Source organism: Hemitrygon akajei, chromosome 18, assembly GCF_048418815.1.
Source record: "Hemitrygon akajei chromosome 18, sHemAka1.3, whole genome shotgun sequence".
NCBI lineage: Eukaryota > Metazoa > Chordata > Chondrichthyes > Myliobatiformes > Dasyatidae > Hemitrygon > Hemitrygon akajei.
In genome coordinates, this window is record NC_133141.1 from 23,444,305 (window position 1) to 23,460,737 (window position 16,433).

The window sequence follows — 16,433 nt, forward strand, 5'->3', positions numbered from 1 at the left end:
GAAGTATATGCAAACATTCCATACACAAGATGCTGAGGGAACTCAGGTCAGGTAATATCTATGAAAATGAATAAACAGCTGACATTTCAGGCAGAAACCCTTCATCAGGACTCTAGGTCCTGATAAAAAGGGTATTCGCCTGAGATATTGTCTGTTTATTCACTTCCACAAAAGCTGCCTGACCTGCTAAGTTCCTCCAGTATTTTGTGCATGCTACTCTGGATTTTCAGCATCTGCTGAATCTCTTGTGTCCATAGCACAAGTGTCAGGTTCTCTCAGTATTCTGCACAATATTCATGCCTCAATTACAATAGATTAATTGCTCATTGAATTTGTTGTGTGGAGGAATAGCCTCTTGAATTAAAATAATAAACTTCCAGCTACCTCGCTGGTCATTCTGTCTTCTCCCTCTCCTACTGGGCAGAAGCTACTTGAGAGCACATAACTCTAGGCTTAAGGTCAGCTTTCTCTCATTGTTAAGATTGTTGAATAGAGCCCTCATATACTATTAGATGAGCTTTTAAACTTCTAATCTCACAACTTACTTTATCATAGCCCTTGCACTCTGTCTACCAGCACCTGCACTTTCTCTGTAAATGTAACACTATATTCTTCATTCTATTCTCTTTCTACTGCCTTGATGTATGGCATGATCTGTCTGGATGGCATGCAAGACAGCTTTCACTGCATCTTGATATACTGTATGAGATAATAATAAACTAACACTGTTGTGTACAAATTTCTTTTGCTACTCAGTAGGTCATTTGGCTGAAGCTTGTTTTTGAAAGTGCTCTTCCATCCCCTTCTCTTCAAATTCCTAACTGTTAGTTTAAAATGATAAAAAAAATACATTTATCTTCAACCCAAATCAATTATAATAGTTTGTTCTGTCATTATTTTACCAGAAACAATTGATGGATATTATTGTTTATGATTACCACTTGTTTACATAGATGTTTAAGTTCCATAACAGAAATTTTAAATTTATTTTGTGAACAATTTGTTCCCAACTACAAGAACACTTGAGTAATTGCTTATTTTTGCAGTTTTCCTATAAAACTTTGGTTTATCTTCAAACTATCACAACATACCATTCTGTTTCATTTTGTTGAAAATATAGTTCATGACTTTTTTAAAAAAAAGCACTCAATAATTCATAATGAGAGTTGGTGAGCCATGCTCTCCTGCAGAAAAAGGAACATAAATGTTCATTTTTAAAGAAACTCCTTGTTTACAGTTTTCCCAAAAAGTGGACTATGGCAAACCGGAATCCCAAACTATTGTAGGTTTCCCATGCCTTTATTACATCACATGGTGTGGGTCTCATACTGAGACAACCTTAGAGCTGAGGTGGGCCAAGTAATTTAGGGAAGGAGTGGGGAAAGAGGGAAATCTCAACATTACCTAGCCTTGCTTGGAGTCACAAGCATCCACAGGCTCCTTGGGTAGGGTTTTCCTCAGGAGCTTTTCTTAGCAATTATTCCCGCCACACCCTCTGGTCTGATGTTGGCAGCTCATATTGATTGCCTCCCTGGCTAATCCTGTTACCTCAATGCTCATACAATCCTCTTCCCCAAAGCAATTTTAGTGTCCTTCACCAATCCAACCTAGGCCTGGGGTGCTCCCCATTCACAATGTTTCTTCCCCCCCCCAAAAAAAAAGCTGTTCAGCCCAATTGATTTTCTCCACATGGTTTACAACAATGGAAGCTTTCATACAAATTCTTAAGTGTTACAAATTCCAGCTCAGAACATCTATTTCACCGCTAATCAATAATACTGGTCATTATTTGTGCATTGTATGGCAAGACAATATTAGAACAGCATATCCACAAATCACTGGAGATTTAACATTTTCTGAAAGTTATTAAGCAGACTTAGCACTGTCCAGAAATTGTATTGTACAAAATGCCAGTGTCATAATTGAACAATTTTGAAGACTACTATAGGAAGAGACAGCAGTTTGCTATCTTTCAAATAAGAGTGCCTCTCCAAGGTGAACTATCAAGCAGCTGCAAATCTAGACAACATCCACAGTTAAATGAACAGGCCATTTTAGCAACTGAACATTATTCCTCTGAATATTAAGGCAGATTAGTTGGCTCTGTAATTAATGGAAAAACTAAACCAGAGACCTTTAAGATAAAAGGTCAGGACTGAAAGGACTAGCAAGTACACAAAGAGCTAAAACAAATCAACAGGAGACATTGTAGTCCCAACATTTAATGTTTCCATACTTTGAGAAGTGTGTTCTGTTATTGGTACATGTGTTCTGATGTGTTAGAAAATTAAAGGAACTTTAAATGTTAATTACCTGCCTTTTCACCCCAACTTCAAGACATGAATAGCTGCATCTTCAGTGTTAATAATATTGTACATTAAGCTGATCCAAGACATTTTGGGGAAAATATGAATTGGTTTAGGCATGTAAAAGTTCAAATACTTAACTGCATTCTGGTATTATGTATTACGCTCTGTGTATACACATTTACTCTTCAATGTCTATATTCAAAGGTACACAAGTCAGCTGCTGGTGCATACAGGTTCCTCATTTTTTTGGGTATGACACTAGATTTCAAAGTGAAAGATCAAAATCTCACTGGGTGAGATTTGAATCTTGATTCAAGATCTGCAGAGGAAGAGAGTCTCCAAAATAGTCTTGCTATGAAATCATCCAGACCTCATTCAATTATCATGGATAATTTTGCCATAAATTGCAATTTTTTGCCAAGTTGAGATGTCCAGACTTGCAGCAAGCACTATGAGCCTTCTTAACAAATCACCACCTTGCCAAGCATTACTCGATCACATACTTGCTAGTTTCTTTACCACAGTTTTGGAAATTATGCCACCCTCGGATATTTTAAAATTAAATCTCAATTTTAAAATTAAACCTCAATTTGTGTAGCAGTAACATTTTCCAATGTTAAACCTGTACAACAAACAACTCTAGATCTTGGATCAAATGGACTTGAGGAAATTTCAAGCACATTGTGCAATAAAATCTCAGCATAGTTACTGTTTTATAGCACATTTACATTAAGCAGCTAAATTTAAAATACAAAATTATCCCGATCACTGAAAGTTGGCAATTTGCAGGCTTGACAGAAGTTGCAAATAAATAACATATAATTGTATAGTGTATCAGGAATTGGAATGGAGGGTGGGACTCATGGAAGCTTACAGTTGCTAGGGAAGTGCTACCAAGCAAGTTGTTGGAGCTATAGGCCAAGAAGTCTCTGGGCACTGACAGACTTCATCCCAAGAATTGGCTAGTGACATGGCTGATGTATTAATTTTAGCTTTCCAAAATTCAAGTAAGGCTAGATTGGAAAATAGCAAATGAAATTCCTTTATTCTAAAGGAGGGACAGGACTGAAAGAACTACGGGCTAGTTAACTGAACATTTGTCTCAGGGAAAATAGTAGAATTAGAAGCTATTAAGGATATTATAAGCAGGACACGAAAATAATGCTCATGAGAAAACAACAGATTTGATAGGGAAGTTGTATTTGATCAATTAACTGGAGTTTTGAAGAGGTAACACGTTGCGTGTACAAATGAAACTGGTGGATTTACTATACTTTAATGTTGCATCTGATCAAAATAGAGAGACTATTACAGAATGTAAAGCTCATGGTGTAGGAAGTAACATTGGCTTGGACAGAAGATTGGCTGGAGGAGAGTAAATAAAGACATAAATGCTCTTCTTCTAGTTGGAAAGACATAATGAATGCTGTGCCACAGGGATCAGTACTGGACCCTCAACCTTTATAAAAGACATGGATGAAATTACTGAAGGCATGATTGCCAAATCTGCTGATGATATGGAAGAAAAGACAATAGGAAAGAATTGTGAAGAGGATATAAAGCAACTACAGAAGGGCTAGCCACAGGTTAAGTGAGTGGGTCAAGACCTAGCAAGGAGAGTATAATGTGGGCAATGTGACATAGTTTATGGGGGGGGGGGGGGGGGGAGAAGAAGAGAAGAACATTGTCGAAATGATGGGAGATTCCAGTCTTCTGAATTCTGCAAGATCAGGGTGACAGTATATAATTAACAAAAGGCTAGCAATTCAGGTACAGCAAGTTAATTAGGAAAACAATTGGAATGTTAATGCTCATTGAGAGGCAAATTGCACTCAAAACTGAGGTAATGCTCCAGTTATATAAACATTGGTAAGACCACATCTGGAAGACCAAGATTAGAATCCTTAAGGAAGGGAGATAATAAGGAAGCAGTTCAGAGAAAGTTGATACCTGGTATAGGCAAGTTGCCTTGTGAAAAATGGTTGGAGAAACCAAGCTTGCATAGACTAATTTAGAAAATTGAGAGGACTTAATTGAAGCATGCAAGATCTTTAAGAGTTCTAACAGTGTGAATGTAGAGAGAATGTTTCCTCCTGTGGAAGAGCCTAAAACTCACAGTCGCCATTTTAAAGTAAAGAGTCTGCCATTTAAGACAAATTAAATTCTTTTCCTCACATGTCATTGTAAGTCTCTTTTTCAAAGGGCGTTGGAAGCAGAGTCTTTAAATATTTTCAAGGCAGAGGTAAATAGATTTTTGATAAACAAAGGAGTGAAAGGATTATTGTGGGTAGACAAGAATGTGGAGTCAAGATTAAAATCAGATCAGCCATGTTTTTATTTTATACTAGAGCAAGGTTGAAAAGCCAAGTTGACTATTCCTGCTCTAATTTGCATGTTCATAAATGGTTCTGAGACAGGTGTTCTGTTTGACTTTGTTGAACAGCACTTCTTGGACATGCAGGGAGAATAAGATGCTGAGCCCAAATCCTCTATAGTTCAGAGGTGAAGTAGCTAATGAGGACAACGCCTTACTACTTGACAAAACAAATTAGTGTGAAATGGTAACGTTTACTGCCCTCCCCCCCCCCCCCCCACTTTCTTCACACACTACAGAGCTATATGCTGCCTTTTACTAACTCTCAAATAAAGGAATGTGTTGGTTCAGCAATGGTACAGGTACACAGCCCAGATCCATGCTTTGACTGCTGAGGTGCTCCTGAGGGCCTCAAACTCCTTCGCTTTCACTTGTGCAGGAGCAGACGGTCACTGATGTGGTGACATGTCATCTTCTGACTTGGGGAAGGAGGGGAGCACTGGCATGGGCAAGGTGGAAATACTGGGTAGAGCCAATTCCATGTACCACTTTCCCCACATACATTTTGTTACCAAGCTGCGTGTCACTGCTACCACTTCACTGTAAAGCACTTGGTTGTAGATCAGCAGAGTGTTTCAAGGATAATTTAGATGCCTGCCATCCTGTTTGTAGTAGGAACTTTATCATTCAGATTTTGCACACATTCTCAAGGCATGGGCTCAAGTGAATGCTGCCTTTCTTGTACCATAACCAATCCATCCATGCAAAAACATATTACTACAATTCTCTGAAAACAAACAGTTTTAATGTTCTTGTTTGAGGCATGCTTTTCCAATCTCTGCACTAGTAGAGACTATTTGGATGGCCTGTCCATAATCACACATTGAATGAAAGCTCTTCCCCTTCCAAAACAAGCCAGCCACTCCCAATTATCCCACTGGCCATTATTCTTTCTCTTCCACAAAATCAGAACAGGAAACAACCCAACAACCCACCCCAAACCCACCAAAGTGGGTGTATCTGAACTGGTGTATACGACCTACTCATATGACAGTGCACCTTGAAGAACATTGCCTGAAAAATCGATGGAGTGCTGGTGTATATGTGAAAGGTCTGGTACAACATGATTAGAGCTGACAAGGGGAAGTATGTTACAATTTATCATGATTTTGTTGCTGCTGAAATAAGACAATGCTATCATCTCAGCTGTTAGGAAGGAGAAGGATCACATCCAATATTCTCCTGTGCCCCAAGCTGTCTTCTACAACAGGGAAAGAATACATCTTCAAGTCACCAACTACATTTGTTCATCCAACAGATACAGTCCATTTTACACAAAAGATTCTGCAGAAGCTGGGAATCAGAGCAACATTCAAAATGTTTTCTGGCAGAGACCCTTCTGAAGGGTCTCAGCCCAAAACGTCAACTGTTTATTCCCTTCCATACATGCTACCTGACTGGGTGAATTCCTCCAGCATTTTGTGTGTTGCTAGTCCATTTAGTTAGGATAGCTGTTTCTTTTTTTTTAAATAAAGGATATATAACAATTGCACATAGATTGGGTAATATGAAGTGAATGACAACTGGAGGAGCTTGAGAGTCAGTATACTGAAAAAGTCATCTGGGTGCACTTGTAAGGTAAATGAATGTGAGAATTAATGTGATGGAAATGTTTTGACAAGTCAGGGATGGTGTTGTGAAATACACAAGATATAGGTGAACATGCAACTGTACTCACCTTTCCTGACCAAGTTAGATCATTAATACACTTCCAGCTCCAGATCCCATGTAACAACTTTGTTCTTCCTGTTCCTGGGTAGAATCTCTCCTTCTCTGGTTCCTTGTGGCCCCCACCAATACATCAAAACATAATGGAGCAGAACTATTGGTTATTCAGATTTCCGTGCTCTCAACTCACTGAGAAAGAATCTGAGCCCAAGTTGCTGTGAATTTCCTTGTTGAGTACTGCCCATTTATTTTTCCTTACGATCCAGATGGTATCGATAATATTTGAAGTGCTTAGCAGGTCACCAATGCAGACCATCAACTTTGCCTTTGTTTTCAGTTGCAAATGTCACCTCCACTTATGCCAGTCCTTCTCATGTTTATGGTTCTAATAAAATGCATTCATGTTGAATGCAGCCCAAGTAGGTTCCCTACAAGAGTCTATTTTGAAAATTAAAACAACCAGGACTTGTGGAAATGTATAATGTATCCTGTATCCCCAGAATGATGGATTTGGAACAAAGCAATTATGCTTGTCTCTACAGCAAAATTGCTGCTATACCTTGAGACAGTAAAGAACTAAATTAAATCCACTCATAACTCATTACAAAGTGGCAGTCCCACATATGTATCACTTAGCAGCTATATATTGTTACCACTAGATTTTGCATCAGGAGGATTTCTATCTCTCCAAAGTTACTGCTGGTGGCTCCATTAGATGGTAGGTCTTGACTCAATGGCAATACTCTCCCTTTTGAACCTGCAGAAGATGTTCTCCTCCAGAGCAGCAAGCTGAAAGAGTATGATGGAAAGGAGTGATTCTCGTCCACGAGGACAGTTATGAGATAGTGAAGAAGCTCCCTGCTTGGATGGGTCGCTCTGAGCCAAACTAAGATTATTGAAAGAGACAGATTTGGATGAGAGGGGGTTAGGGAGGAGAGGTGAGCAGGAGTAGCGTACACTGTGAAAACATGGACATACTTTTAGACAAGGGAAAGCAATGTCTAGTCATAAGGTACTAATTGTACTTTTAGTCCTATTTATGTGGGCCAAATCTCCAATACTGATAAGTTAGGGTATAAGGAGAGACAGCTTAGTGACATAGTGCCATGACAACCTGTCCTTCAATGTTAGCAAAACAAATGAGAAAATTATTGCCTTCAGGAAGGGGGGGGGGGGGGGGGGAATGGAGTAGTGCACATGTTCCCATTTAAAAAGCTGGGAATGAATATCATAAATAGCTTGTCCTGATCCAACCATGTTGATGCCACAGCCAAGAAAGTTCATTAATGCCTCTACTTCCTCAGGAAGCCAAGAAATCCCAATCAACCATTACCAGCGAGCATCATAGTGTGGAATGGGACCTGCTCTGCCTCTGACTGCAAGTAACTGCAGAGAGTTGTGACCACCACTCAACACAACAGAAATTAGCTCCCTCCATGGACTTTTGACTATACTTTTTGCCACTTCAGTAAAGCAGCAAGAAAGATCAATAAACCCACCCACCCCAGAAAGACATTCTCTTCTTCCCCCGCTTCTCCCATCAGACAGAAGATACAAAAGCCTGAAAGCATATAGCACCAGGCTTAAGGACAGCTTCTACTTCACTGTTAGAAGACTATCAAACAGTCCTGTAGTATGATGAGATGGACTCTTGACCTCAACCTACCTTGTAATGAATGATAAGAAAACCTTTCACTGTATCCCAGTACATGGGACAATAATAAACCAATTCACAAGAATACTTGCTTTCAGTAGTTACAACAGATTAGAGGGGGAGGCAGACAAGGACAGTCAGGTCTGTGGTCCCGTTCAAAACTCTTGAACACTAGGACAGCAGTTCTCAACCTTTTTTATGCCATGGACCAATACCATTAAGCAAGGGGTCCATGGACCCCAGGTTGGGAACCTCTGCACTAGGAGAAGTAGTAAGTGAATATGAGAAGCACATGTCTAGTCATAAGGTACTAATTGAAAGAAACAGATTTGGATGAGAGGGGCTTAGGGAGGAGATGTGAGCAGGAGTAGCAGGAAAGGGCAAGAGAGATAGTGGTCATCAATAGATAGGTTGGGAGGAAAAAGGCTTTATACGTGGCAAGTGGAGGGTTATGGTAGAAATCAAACCCAATAAACTTTTTTTTAAAAAGTCACTGTACAAGATGTTGGTGCAACACAAAACTGGTACATTCCTACAAGACAAGAATTCAAACACAAAGTACACTGCAGATGCTGTGGTCAAATCAGTCGCATCTGCTCCCAGGATGAGGCTTTCCATTCCAGGACATCTCAAATGTCCTCTTTCTTTAAGAACCATGGTTTCTCTTCTGCCCTCATCAATGTTCCCCTTGTCCTCACCTACCACCCCACCAGCCTCCAGATCCAGCATATTATCCTCTGCAACTTCCACCACCTTCAACAGGACCCCACCACTAAGCACATCTTTCCCTCTCTACCCCTCTCTGCTTTTCACAGGGATCGTTCCCTCCGCAACTGCCTGGTCCACACGTCCCTCCCCACAGATCTCCCACCTGGTACTTATCCCTGCAAGCGTAAGTGCTACACCTGTCCCTACACCTCCTCTCTTACCACCATTCAGGACCCCAAGCAGTCCTTCCAGGTGAGGCAACACTTGACTTGAGTCTGTTGCGATCATCTATTGCATCCGGTGCTCCCGGTGTGGCCTCCTCTACATCGGTGAGACCCGACACAGATTGGGGGACTACTTCGTCAAGCACCTCCGCTCTGTCCGCCACAACAGACAGGATCTCCCGGTTGCCACCCACTTCAACTCTCCTTCACATTCCCATTCGGCTATGTCCATACATGGCCTCCTCTACTGCCGTGATGAGGCTAAACTCAGGTTGGAGGAACAACACCTCATATACTCCTTGGTATGAACATCAAATTCTCCAACTTCCGGTAATTCCCTCCCTCTCCCTTCCCCTGTCACACTTTCATTCTGCCTCCTCTTCTAGCTGCCTATCACCGCTCTCATGATTCTGCCTTCTTCTACTACCCATAGTGCTTTCCCCTTGCATTCCTTCTTCACCTCTCCGGCCTATCCCCTCCCTGCTTCCCCTCCCCCACCCCTTGATCTTCCCTGATTGGTTTTTCACCTGCACCTTCCCCCTCCCCCCACCTTCTTTATAGGGCCCCTGCCCCCTCCTTCTTCAGTCCTGACGAAGAGTCTCGGCCCAAAACGTTGACTGCTCCTTTCAACGGATGCTGCCCGACCTGCTGAGTTCATCCAGCTTGTTTGTATGTATAGACAAGAATTCAACCTGTCTAATTAAAGAACTATAATGAACTAAAAAAACAAAACTAGTATCAACCTGCTTGCCATTCAGTAAGATCACAGCTGGCATACTTTTCAGCCAAACATTTTCTCCTCCTTCCTACCTGTATAATCCGTTATTCTCAATATCCACAAATCTTGAAAATACTTAATGACTTGTGTTTATAACTACCCGGAGGTAGCCAATGCCAAAAAAACTCAGAATTAAATCGGAGTTCCAAATTCTCTTACCAGGGTAAAATCCTCAATATCTACACTCAAACCCTCTCAGAGTATGACAGCAAAACTTCAATATCCTAGCATATTTGAGACTGGTGGTGTGAACTTAGCAATTTGTCTGTTATTTAATATTATTTCTAGCAATATCCCAACACCATTTTAATTCCAAACAAGAGAAAATCTGCAGATGCTGGAAATCCAAGCAACACGCACAAAATGCTGAAGGAACTCAGCAGACCAGGCAGCATCTACGGAAAAAAGTACAGTCAATGTTTCAGGCAGAGACCCTTCAGCAGGACTGGAGAAAAAAAGATGAGTAGAGTTAAAAGGTAGAAGGAGGGGAGAGAGAAACACAAGTTAACAGGTGAAACTGGAGGGGGAGGGGTGAAGGAGAGAGCTGGGAAGTTGATCGGTGAACGAGATACAGGGCTGGAGAAGGGGGAGTCTGATAGGAGAGGACAGAAGGTCATGGAGGAAAGAAAATAGGGGAGGAACACCAGAGGTTGGCCATGGGCAGGCAAGGAGATAAGGTGAAAGAGGTTAATGAGGATGAGGAAATGGTGACGGGCGGGGGGGGGGGGGGGGCGCATTACTGGAAACTCAAGAAGTCAATGTTAATGCCATCAGGTTGGAGTCTACCCAGACTGAGTACAAGGTGTTGTTCCTCCAACCTGAGTGTGGTCTCATTGCGACAGTAGAGGAGGCCATGGACTGACATATTGGAATGGGAATGGGAAGTGGAATTAAAAATGGGTGGACACTGGGAGATCCCGCTTCTACTGGCGGACGGAGTGTAGGTGCTCAGCAAAGTGGTCTCCCAATCTACATCGGGTCATACCAATATACAGGAGGCCACACCGGGAGCACCGGACACAGTACATGACCCCAACAGACTCACAGGTGAAGTGTCACCTCACCTGGAAGGACAGTTTTGGGCCCTGAATGGTAATGAGGGAGGAGGTGTAGGGGCAGGTGTAGCACTTGTTCTGCTTGCAAGGATAAGTGCCAGTGGGGAGGGATGAATGGGCAAAGGAGTTGTGTAGGAGGTGATCCCTATGGAAAGCAAAAAGGTGGGGGGGGGGGGGGGGAAGGGAGGGAAATATGTGCTTGGTGGTGGGATCTTGTTGGAGATGGCAAAAGTTCCAGAGAATTGTGTGCTGGACACGGAGACTGGTGGGGTGGTAAGCGAGAACAAGAGGAACCCTCTCCCTGGTAGGGTGGCAGGAGGATGGGGGTGAGAACAGACATGCGTGAAATGGAAGAGATGCTGAGGACAGCATTGATGGTGGAGGAAGGGAAGCTCCTTTCTTTGATAAAAGAGGACATTTCCTTTGTTCTGAAATGAAAAGCCAGGGAACTTGAAATCCTGAGAGTAGATGCAGCGGAAACAGAGGAATTGAGAGAAGGGGATGATGTTTTCACAGGTAACAGGGTGGGAAGAGGTATCATTCAGGTAGCTGAGAGAGTCCATGGGTTTATAATAGATATCAGTAGATACACTGTCTCCAGAGACAGAAACAGTGAGATCGACAAAGGGGAGGGAGGAGTCGGAAATGGACCAGATGAATTTGAGGGCCGGGTGGAAGTTGAAGGCAAAGTAGATGAAGTCGACGAGATTGGCATGGGTGCAGGAAGCAGCACCAATGCAGTCGTCGATGTAGCGTAGGAAAAGTGTGGGGACAGCTACCAGGGTACGCTTGGAACATAGACGGTTCCATTTAGCCGACAAGCAGGCAGGTATAGCTGGGACCCATGTTGAGTACCTATGGATACACCTTGTGTTTGAAGGAATTGGAAGGAGCTAAAGGAGACATTATTAAGAGTGAGGACAAGTTCTGCTAGATAGAGGAGAGTGATGGTGGAGGGAACTGGTTGGGTCTGATGCCCAGAAAGAAACTGAGAGCTTGAGGCCTTCCTGGTGGGGATGGAGGTGTATCGGGATTGAACATCCATAGTGAAGATAAAATGGGGGCCAGGATTCTTGAAATCATTAAGAAAAGTAAATGTTAGGAGTATTACAATATTTTCTCCCTTTGAACTAAACAAGCTTAAAGGAAGCATATGAACTGTTTATGGATTAAAATAAGGAACTCCATCGCACATCCAGGCACTACGGAGTTCCTTATTTTCATCCATAAAAGAAACAAACTCAATGGATAGCAGAGCCTGGGAGAAATACAAGGAGCAGCAAAAGGACAACATTGAAAATAGTGAAGTGACTGATAGAGGACAGGAGCAAGTTCCAAGAAGGTACCCCAAGGTACTTCACAAGTGTATTACCAAGCAAAATTTCATGAAGTCACTTAAAAGAATGCAAGGTCAAATAACGTTTTTTTTCTCTTAAATTCCTTTGAAATGATATCTTTAAGAAAAAGCCAGCATGACTTGGGCGTCTGTGTAGATTCAGCATGCTCACAAGAATTCCCTCAAACTTCTACAGATGCACCATAGAAAGCATCCTGATAGGTTGCATCTCAGCCTGGTATAGCAACTGCTGTTCTAGATTGGCAGAACCCATGGAGGGATAAACACTGCCCAGATGTCACAGGCTCATCACTTGCTTACATCTTCACTGTACATTGTTTCAGGAAGACCAAAGATGCCTGCCATCATGGCCATTCCTATTTCTCTTTTTACTTTCCACGAGAGGATAGGAACAAAGAAAGTCTAGACATCCAGACTCAAGAACATTCTTCCCCACTACTATCAGTCTTCCGAAACAATCACCTCTTTCACAGTAATATAGTGATACAAGTACCTCAATGGTCATCTACCTTTTGGACCCCAAAAAAGGCAAATCTGTATGATCTAAATGGTGAGAAGCTAGGAACTGGAAGACAGCAGAGCAGGGACATGAGCTCTTAAAACAAAGAACAAATGCAAGTTCATTTAGTGGATAGGCAAAAAAAAGGCAACAAAAGAGGTTAATGAAATGCTGGTCTTTACCTTAAGAGGGCTAGAACAGATGGAGGGCAGATAATTATGATATTACATAAAGCTCTGTTTCAAACCTATCTGGATTAACTGCTGTTAAATCTGGAGATCTACAGTTCAGGAAATGCTGCTGTATGTATTCACCAGAAAGATAGCATAGCACGAAGGGTTAAACTACAATTGATTGCACATATTCCATTAAGATGGTGACCTAAATTGGGTTTCTAAAATAAAGAAATGGTTAAGGTAGAGAGAAACCATTTGCCCTGATAGGGGAAGTTCAGAAAAGGAGAAATTTTAAGTTTAAAAACTAGGTCACTTAAAGGAAACAACAGGAAGTACTTCTTCAAATGAAGGCAAGTCTGAAACACTTTCCCTCAAAGCAGAGTCTGGGGTCAATTAAAAGTTCTAAAGCAAGGATATTTAGAGATGTAAAAGAAGGATAGGCAGGTAAATAATGAGGACACAGATCACACGATCTTATTGAATATGGAAAAGGCTTAGGGATATGAATAGTCAGATCAGATGCTCGTGTAATCTAGGCTCATGTTTCATTGCAGCACTGGTAGAATCCTGCAGTTTATGGATGAGATGGTAAACCAAGGACTCAGCTGGCTAAGTTGGCACATGAAAAGATTCCATGGTGCATTTGAAGAATACTGGAATTCTTGTGACTGGCTAATACATATCTCCTTAAACTGAGTGATTGTGTAGTTATTTTCTGATTGTTTTCCATGGGACTTGCTATATACAAGTTGCAGCTATAACAGTGACTATGCTTAAAGTGCTCATTAGTGGCAAAGCATTTTGAAATGCCCTGACATTGAGAAAAGCTATTTACCCTCCCCTTTCCTTAATTATATAGAACTGCAGTTGAATTTTGGATTATTTCTTAATTAAAAGTGGGTATGACATTTTCATCTATCACACAAAAATCATGAAGACATCTTCAATCAAGAAACAGATCTTAAAAGCAACAAATGTCCAAATGCCTTTGTGTTTACAATAATCACACCATTGCTTCTATTGCCTCGATTATTTTAATTATTCACTGGTTATGCCATATTGTTATGACATATCAATTTATTTCTGCTTTTTTATTCAAACACCTTTACATAAACTTTGCATCACACCTTTCTCACCCAAGTCTCAGCATAAATACATTGTTTGTATCTGGCGCTTTTATTGAACAATGTAGAACAATGACATCATTCATCACAATATTTGTCACTTTGACTTTAGAAGGACTTTCAGCAGAAACAAAAATTAATGGAAGCAAATAACAGCAACTCTCTCTCACCCAATGACACTAATTTGAAAAACATGTTATAACCAACTCACACAAATTTGTGTGAACTACAGTTCCTGTGAAAAACGAAAAACAATAAAAAAGCAATTCAAGGGAATGATTCACATGCATCAGATTATCTCTTCATTCAGCAAAACTTAGTTTTAACAAAAACCATACTTCAGAATTCATACATTAGAAAGACCTACCCATAAAATATGCAAATATGGAACTGTTTTGACACCTGAAGCAATAGAAATCTGGTTTTAATCACTGGAAGTTAAACTTTCAAATATTCCTCCATCCCTAAAGTCTATTAATGTTCCATATAAAGTAGTAATTGATGGGTGACATTGTGGATTATGAAGAGGAGGCTTCAGAGAGAGAATGGATAGCTAAGTGAATGGGTGAGGACATGATAGCTGGAGCACAATGTGGAAAATGCGACATCATCCACTTTGTAGAAATAGAACAGCAATTATTTAAATTGGAGCATATTGAAGGATGGTGCTCAGAGGAACCTGGGTGCTCACAAAGTCAATGTGCAAGCAAATCAAACAATTCAGAGGGTAAATAGCAAGTACTTAAAACTTCATGCAATGAACATGAGTAGATATATCTTACTAAAAATAACAGAGCCTTCGTGAAAGTGAATCTGGAATATTGTATGGGGGTCTGGTCCCCCTAACAAAGCAAAGTGTACTTACAATAAAAATACGCAAACAAGATTCCGCAGAGCAATACATGGAATGAGCAGATAGAGGACAGAGGAACATAGTTTGCCTTCTGAGGAAATATTAAACAATCTGGGTCTATACCTTCACATCTAGAAAAATGAAAGTTAATCTCATTGAGACAAGATCCTTATGGGGCTTGACAAGGTGATAGGGTAAATGTGGGGATGACATCTCAGAAATAGGAGCAGGAGTCGGCCATCTGGGTCATCTACCTGTGCTTTAAATATATAGCTTTAAGGCAGCTTTTACTGCTTCTCTGGGCAGAGAATTCCAGAGATTCAAAAGCAGCGTCTTCTCATCTCTGTCCTAAATCTATTCCCTTAAATCGTGAGACTACATCCCCTAGTTCTAGACTCACCTATCAGTGGAAGCAACTTTCCTACATCCTTCTTGTATAAAATTATGAACAGAATAGATGTTTCTACAAGATCCCATCTCATTCTTCTGAATTCCAGTGAGTGAAGTCCCAGGCAGCTCAATCCCTCCTCATAGGCTAACCCCCTCATCTTCAGGATCAACCTGGTGAACCTCGTCTGCACCACCTCCAAAGACATGTCTTTCCTCGAGGTAGGAGTCTAGAACTGCTCTCAGTACTCCAGATGCAGCCTCACCAGTACCCTAAGTAAAACACACAAATGCTGGAGGAACACAGCAGGTCAGGCAGCATCTATGGAGAGGAATAAACATTTTATATACTTTCAATTATTACTGAAAATGAAATTACTGTATTATATTACACTAAACTTACGTTCAAAGACCTATTATTAACTGCACTAGATTCAGTCCAATGCGGGTACAATTGAAGATTACCAGAAAAACTGCTCAGTCATCTTCTTGAAACGCTCCCCAAAGGAGAGATTAGATGAAAGATTACGTGGCTCAAGTACAAAATACTTCAACGCAAGCTATTATAACACTAGAAATGATAAGGCTAGGTGTTCACCTGTTAACACTTGGATAGGAGGCAGAATATTTCAAAAATGTAATCATTCCGCTGCGCAATGGAGAATTTGTAAAAAGCAATTACTTTCAAACCGAGACAATCTAAAGTACACAGTCATCAGATGAAAATTATAACGACAGATGAAAAATACTCTTCCTACATTACCACCATAGTTCCGATCTTTCTCGTTTAACCTTCCAACGCTTCCCAAACATGCAGCTTCCTTCTGTACTCATTCTGCTGAAAGCTCCCTTTCGCAGCCTGTATTTCCCTGTTCCTATTCTTCCTCTGAGCCATCCCCAAACCTAACCCTACCACGATGGACCTAGGTACTTACCTCAGTTGTTGCCGTGGACAGGCCCGGTACACATGACCTTGTTCTTCGTCTCCTGGCGCGTGTGTTGCAGTGTCAAACTCTCAGCACAAATGATAGCCGCTGTCACCGTCACTGTTCACTCGGACCCAGAACACTTACTTAGTTCACGCTGTCAAGGAGGGAGTGGCTGTGGTTCGGAATAACTATTCACCCCTGACTGTCTCACTACCTGTACCAGTATCTGAAGTCCGATTGCTCCTTGCTCTCTGTGCCAAGTCTCTCTAACTCCTTTCCTTCGATCTCTTTTTCCGCCACTCCACTGTACTTCAGAATCCGTAAGACAGAACCCACCC

General features: G+C 41.3%; 1 protein-coding gene across 2 annotated transcripts in view; it reads right to left on the reverse strand.

The window, feature by feature from the left end:
• LOC140741196 (vitamin D3 receptor-like) overlaps positions 1-16,410 on the reverse strand; it is a 197,243-nt gene extending 180,833 nt beyond the window's left edge. For both annotated transcript variants that reach the window (XM_073071091.1, XM_073071093.1), the window contains exon 1: positions 16,102-16,410. The gene's annotated coding sequence lies outside the window, so the exon portion shown is untranslated. The remainder of the gene's footprint in view (positions 1-16,101) is intronic.
• Between the last annotated feature and the right edge of the window lie 23 nt (positions 16,411-16,433).